This window comes from Pinus tabuliformis, chromosome 8 (genome assembly GCF_031772625.1).
Source record: "Pinus tabuliformis cultivar Carrire ecotype Pingquan chromosome 8, CPIR1, whole genome shotgun sequence".
NCBI classification, from domain to species: Eukaryota; Viridiplantae; Streptophyta; class Pinopsida; order Pinales; family Pinaceae; genus Pinus; species Pinus tabuliformis.
In genome coordinates, this window is record NC_142294.1 from 1,273,265,552 (window position 1) to 1,273,272,909 (window position 7,358).

Here is a 7,358-nt window from a genome sequence, read left to right on the forward strand (position 1 = left end):
AGATTATATATATTTCATATGAAATGTTTTATATCAATTTTATTCGACCTTGTTGAGTGCGCAAATCATGGGGCAAGTGTTTTAGTGTGTTTTATTATGTAAATGTCTTATACAATGTTTTATATGAAAATATCTATATGTTTTATATGAGAGGTCGAATGTAGAGGTGTTACAAGGTATAAGATGTGTGTTATTTGAAACATCGCTTATGTTGAAATGTTTTAAAGGATATATGAATATATAGAGAGAGAGACACACACACACACATATATTTAAACTATGGTGTAATAAGATTATTCGAGCTAAGGCGATTGTGCATTGTTAGGAGAGGCACCCTGGATGGGGCATAGACCCCAAGCATGGTGCCGACCCATGGGCCATAAGGCCATGTGTTATTTGTCATAAATGAAGTGCAAGGTGGATACAAAGGCAAGGCATCTAATCCAAAACTCGTGACAGAGTGTGGGTGCATTAAACGATGGACCTGTTTTCCGCTTGTGTCTATATATATATATATATATATATATATATATATATATATATATATATATATTTGAACTATGGTGTAATATGATTGTTTGAGTTGAGGCTGTTAGCGCTTGAATTTGGTCTCAGGCTGAATAGGACAAAATCCAAGGCAACATCAAACCACTTAGCCTCGTAGCTAGCCCTACGGGGCAGGAGAGGGCTCTCTCCGGTCTATCTCAGCAAAAATTTTTCTAAAAGGGGCTGAGATGAATTTAAAAGAAACTGATTTTAGGCTAGTAAATTGATAAAAAGGGGTTTTTAATAAAATTATGGGGTTTTTTTGGGCTGCATGGGCAAAGTAACAACTTGAGCTGAGAAATGTAATCAAGAACACAGATTATCCCCTGAGGCAAGGTAGGCAAGAAATTTAACATCAAATTGAGATTAAATGGGATGGCAAGACTGCTGAGGAGCTGACAAGGGCATAGAGGATGAATCCTTGTCAAACAGAAGAAAACATTAAATACGAACAAACTTATAGGCAGAGCATAAAATATTATGAATTCTACCTAAACACTTCATTTGTTCAATTGGAAATGATCATGAAGTGAAATGAAAACATAACAGGTTACATATGAAACAGAAGGAAAACTTATGCTAAATTGTCATACCACAGGAATCTCAGGGGTCAGAGCTGTATTTTTCATTAAAATCTCTATCAAAGACTATACAATAAAAGCTCTCTGTTCTCCACCAGCTCTCAGAACTCTCTCCCCCCACTCACTCACCTTTACAAATGATTTTTAAATACATTAAATAAACTCTGCGTAGGGGAAAACCATTCGACCCCAAAACCAGGGATTTGTTTTATCATTATTAATAAATAAAACTAAAAAAACAATCAACGCTTTCTGAAGATAGAATAGCGCTCCTTCTACTTGATAACTGATGAAGAGGTGGCATTACGGGTGTCAATCCCATTGCTAAAAATAAACATAGGCAACCGAAATCTGGTTCAAGTTTGAATGTAATGAAGCAGTGTAGAATTCTTATCTTTTTCACTTAGGCCCTCAACAGGATAATAATGGTTTGTGCGAGAATCTAGTCTAACAATTCTCTCTTCCACTTGCTGAGATGGAAAAAGCGGCTTGCTTGGAGCTACAGGGCCCTTTAAAAAAAAAACTCTTCAATATCCCGAACCAGGAACTCAGCTTCCTTTGATGTCATATTACCTGAAACATAGCATTCAAGAATGCCCGTGAAGTTATCCGTGGGATAAAATCAGAAGATTATCTGCTTCAATATGGGGAAGAACCGCAAGGAATTCATTCCTTTGCCACATGCGATGATTTATCAGTAATGAACTGTAATATAAAGCCTGCTGATATGGCTGCTGAAATTTATAATTTAGGTACTCTTTCAAAACGTTTTCCAAATGCCTTGGCAATTGTTTCTAGATCAACCTTCCACGGATCATGTAGTGATCTATAATTTTCCGGAATGTACCTTTCTCGACAATACGAATGTCGAGAGGCCCAATAGTTTTTTTTTTGGAACCAAGATAACCTGGATCAATAAAAGTCTCGTCCATTGTTGAGAAACATCTCTTAAGAATCTCCTCATTTAATTTGTCACTAAGCTCCCAAAATATTACAAAGTGACCTGGCTCAGTTGACAGATCAGCATAGCTTGTGAGCTCAACCAAATCCACATTTTCTTCCTTTAAGAGCTCTGTGGCCTTATCAACATATATTTGTAGATCTTTCTCGGTTGTCTTGTCAATATTGACTGTAAGGAGGAGGTTCCTTCGGCAAATGAATTGCAGCTGCGGACTAGAATTGTAAAAGCCGGTAACTCTCACGACATCACCAAGCCTGTACCTATAGAGCCCAGCAAATGTTATCAAAACCGTTTCATATTGCTGACCAACCTTCACTTCACAGGTTCTGATACTATATAATTAACAGTAGCTACACTTTCACCTAATTTCGAGTCTCCCAGACGCAGATGAAGAGGAACGAATTCAAAATATCCATTATTGGGAACCACTGTGAAAATTTTATTTTCTGGTGAGGATGTGGGATCTATATTTCAACCTTCAGTAGACCCATATTCTGAAACCAACAATAGCAAATTGCCTGCATAATGTTTCAGTTTTTTCAGATAAGGCTCCATGGCCCCTGTCATGATAGAAATGATATACTTAGCATTGGGCCAAGTTTTTGGGATAACTTCATGCAATGGTATGAGCATGTTGGTAGAACTGTTTGTTTGATAATATGCAAGAACCACCAAGTATGGGAATGGATTCCGAAGCAACTGCGATCCAGCAGACAACCGGATTTCGTCTTTGAAGACTTAACAAGTCATACCCACTACTCAGCTTGGCACAACTTCCACAACGTGATATGTGGGGCGGCTAGAGCAATGGATAAGTATTTGAAAATTGTTAGGGAATCAAAGTGCAAAGTAATGATTATTCATGGAAAACAGGATGGAGTGGTTCCTTTAACGTGCAGCTTAGCAATTAAGTGCAAGATTGGTCAAGAAAAGCTTAATTTAGTGGAGAATGCTAATCACACCAACATCATTTTGGGTCGTAAGAAAAGAGTTGTGGAGGAATTGGAGAAATTTTGGGCATCATGCAGATGTGTTAGTAATGGAATACCCTGCTGAAGAATATTTTTACTCTTTCCCTGCTGGAAATTGAGTTTGAAGATTGTACTAGAAATTAAGAATTGCAACAATTTCAGGCTTATTATATACATTGCTGAAGGCCATGATACATTCGATGTTTGTTCCCTCACCCAGACTCTCTTTTATGAGGTCAGATAAGACTTTCCAATTTCCCTTCTCCAGCTCTGCACATGTTATTGAGACACTTCTGAAGACAAAGCTATACAAACATCTAAGCTGTGGTGGATGATTGACATTAGCCTGCATATTGAAAAGAGACTTTGACAGCCACCTATCTGAATTGAACTCTGACGAGGACTTGAGAAGACGGAGTCTAACATTGGCTCCACTTGGGATGGCAGCTGCCACTTCTTGGAGGTGCCAAGAACCGCAGAACTTTGGGAGAGCAGACAGTGCCTCTGTCCATTAGGCGATGGAGTCATCATTCCAGCAAATCGACACAACTGAAGACTCAACTTATTAACTGGAACTGAATTGATTGAAATACTAATTCGGCAAACTTCAAACTAAACTGTAATGAAACTGGAACAAAATGCTGCCCTTTGGCTGCTTATTTATTTACAACATCTACCCTAATCTGCTGTACAAACAATAGATCAGGTAATACTAAAATGCCAGATTAACCATTCAAGTAAACCTGAGAATGATGCTGCTTGATAATTCTTCCGCCAGGACACAGATGTTATTGCTGGCAGCCCTTCATGCACGTAATGAGCCTGGTCACGTACAAGACAGCCTGATCTATCAATCAAACTGAAAAACATTTCCATGTACATCGCAATTGGATCGCGGAAGCCAGACTCTGTTGGCTGCCCCAACTCTGCAATACATACCTCCAGCTGCACACTGTCAATGTAAACATCTGTAGGCAAGTCTGTTATTTCTTGTTTCGATGGAGGAAGAATTTCCAAAAACTTTTTAGGGTCTTGGAAATCATATGACTGGATTTGCTCATCTAAACATTGAATCTCCTTTTCGATTCTTTCAACAATTAACTCACAAAATCTAGTTTTGAACCAAGGGAACTTTGAAGATTTCAACCATTGAAGCAAGGCACTGAAAACATCTTCATCAAATTCAGTATCTGCTAACTCATTTCTTATTTCTTCTACAGCTTCACACAGGGCAGGGTTTGCCACATACCCTACCATTGCATGAATGGATCAGCGAGCACTGGACTGTCTGGATCGAATTGGAGTCGCCAGGTGAATGGTTCAGCCTGCATATGTGTCTGACTGCTGTCCACCATCAGCATCAGATCTGCAATTTGATTTCATGTACTGGGACAAGACAATCAACAAGTCGAATGTTCTCCCCAGTATGGTCGCCAATATGTTAGCGCTCGAAATTGACCTCAGGCTGAATAGGACAAAATCCAAGGCAACATCAAAACCACTTAGCCTCGTCGCTAGCCCTTCGGGGCAGGAGAGGGCTCTCTCCGGTCTATCTCAGCAAAAAGTTTTCTAAAAGGGGCTGAGATGACTTTAAAAGAAACTGATTTTAGGCTAGTAAATTGATAAAAAAGGAGTTTTTAATAAAATGATGGGGTTTTTCTGGGCTGCATGGGCAAAGTAACAACTTGAGCTGAGAAATGTAATCAAGAACACAGATTATCCCCTGAGGCAAGGTAGGCAAGAAATTTAACATCAAATTGAGATTAAATGGGATGGAAACACTGCTAAGGAGCTGACAAGGGCATAGAGGATGAATCCTTGTCAAACAGAAGAAAACATTAAATACGAACAAACTTATAGGCAGAGCATAAAATATTATGAATTCTACCTAAACACTTCATTTGTTCAATTGGAAATGATCATGAAGTGAAATGAAAACATAACAGGTTACATATGAAACAGAAGGAAAACTTATGCTAAATTGTCATACCACAGGAATCTCAGGGGTCAGAGCTGTATTTTTCATTAAAATCTTTGTCAAAGACTGTACAATAAAATCTCTCTGTTCTCCACCAGCTCTCAGAACTCTCTCCCCCCACTCACTCACCTTTACAAATGATTTTTAAATACATTAAATAAACTCTGCTTAGGGGAAAACCAATCGACCCCAAAACCAGGGATTTGTTTTATCATTATTAATAAATAAAACTAAAAAAACAATCAGCGCTTTCTGAAGATAGAATAGCGCTCCTTCTACTTGATAACTGATGAAGAGGTGGCATTACAGGTGTCAATCCCATTGCTAAAAATAAACATAGGCAACTGAAATCTGGTTCAAGTTTGAATGTAATGAAGCAGTGTAGAATTCTTATCTTTTTCACTTAGGCCCTCAACAGGATAATAATGGTTTGTGCGAGAATCTAGTGTAACAATTCTCTCTTCCACTTGCTGAGATGGAAAAAGCGGCTTGTTTGGAGCTACAGGGCCCTTTAAAAAAAAAGTCTTCAATATCCCGAACCAGGAACTCATTTTCCTTTGATGTCATATTACCTGAAACATAGCATTCAAGAATGCCCGTGAAGTTATCCGTGGGATAAAATCAGAAGATTATCTGCTTCATTATGGGGAAGAACTGCAAGGAATTCATTCCTTTGCCGCATGCGATGATTTATCAGTAATGAACTGTAATATAAAGCCTGCTGATATGGCTGCTGAAATTTATAATTTAGGTACTCTTTCAAAATGCTTTCCAAATGCCTTGGCAATTGTTTCTAGATCAACCTTCCACGGATCATGTAGTGATCTATAATTTTCCGGAATGTACCTTTCTCGACAATACGAATGTCGAGAGGCCCAATAGTTTTTTTTTTGGAACCAAGATAACCTGGATCAATAAAAGTCTCGTCCATTGTTGAGAAACATCTCTTAAGAATCTCCTCATTTAATTTGTCACTAAGCTCCCCAAAATATTACAAAGTGACCAGGCTCAGTTGACAGATCAGCATAGCTTGTGAGCTCAACCAAATCCACGTTTTCTTCCTTTAAGAGCTCTGTGGCCTTATCAACAGATATTTGTAGATCTTTCTCGGTTGTCTTGTCAATATTGACTGTAAGGAGGAGGTTCCTTCGACAAATGAATTGCAGCCGCGGACTAGAATTGTAAAAGCCGGTAACTCTCAGGACATCACCAAGCCTGTACCTATAGAGCCCAGCAAATGTTGTCAAAACCACCTCATATTGTTGACCAACCTTCACTTCTGTCAAACTCACAGGTTCTGATTCTATATAATCAGCAGTAGCTACACTTTCACCTAATTTCGAGTCTCCCAGACGCAGATGAAGAGGAATGAATTCAAAATATCCAATATTGGGAACCACTGTGAAAATTGTATTTTCTGGTGAGGATGTGGGATCTATATTGGCACCAATCAACCTTCAGTAGACCCATACTCTGAAACCAACAATGGCAAATTGCCTGCATAATGTTTCAGTTTTTTCAGATAAGGCTCCATGGCCCCTGTCATGATAGAAATGATATACTTAGCATTGGGCCAAATTTTTGGGATAACTTCATGCCATGGTATGAGCATGTTGGTAGAACTGTTTGTTTGATAATATGCAAGAACCACCAAGTATGGGAATGGATTCCGAAGCAACTGCGATCCAGCAGACAACTGGATTTCGTCTTTGAAGACTTAACAAGTCATACCCACTACTCAGCTTGGCACAACTTCCACAACGTGATATGTGGGGCGGCTGGAGCAATGGATAAGTATTTGAAAATCGTTAGGGAATCAAAGTGCAAAGTAATGATTATTCATGGAAAACGGGATGGAGTGGTTCCTTTAACGTGCAGCTTAGCAATTAAGTGCAAGATTGGTCAAGCAAAGCTGAATTTAGTGGAGAATGCTAATCACACCAACATTATTTTGGGTCGTAAGAAAAGAGTTGCGGAGGAATTGGAGAAATTCTGGGCATCATGCAGATGTGTTAGTAATGGAATACCCCGCTGAAGAATAGTTTTACTCTTTCCCTGCTGGAAATTGAGTTTGAAGATTGTACTAGAAATTAAGAATTGCAACGATTTCAGGCTTATTATATACATTGCTGAAGGCCATGATACATTCGGTGTTTGTTCCCTCACCTAGACTCTCTTTTATGAGGTCAGATAAGACTTTCCAATTTCCCTTCTCCAGCTCTGCACATGTTATTGAGACACTTCTGAAGACAAAGCTATACAAACATCTAAGCTGTGGTGGATGATTGACATTAGCCTGCATATTGAAAAGAGACTTTGAC

General features: G+C 38.8%; 1 pseudogene; it reads right to left on the reverse strand.

The window, feature by feature from the left end:
• Positions 1–1,921: 1,921 nt before the first annotated feature.
• Positions 1,922–6,649, reverse strand: LOC149240036 (jasmonoyl--L-amino acid synthetase GH3.5 pseudogene; annotated as a pseudogene).
• Positions 6,650–7,358: the final 709 nt, after the last annotated feature.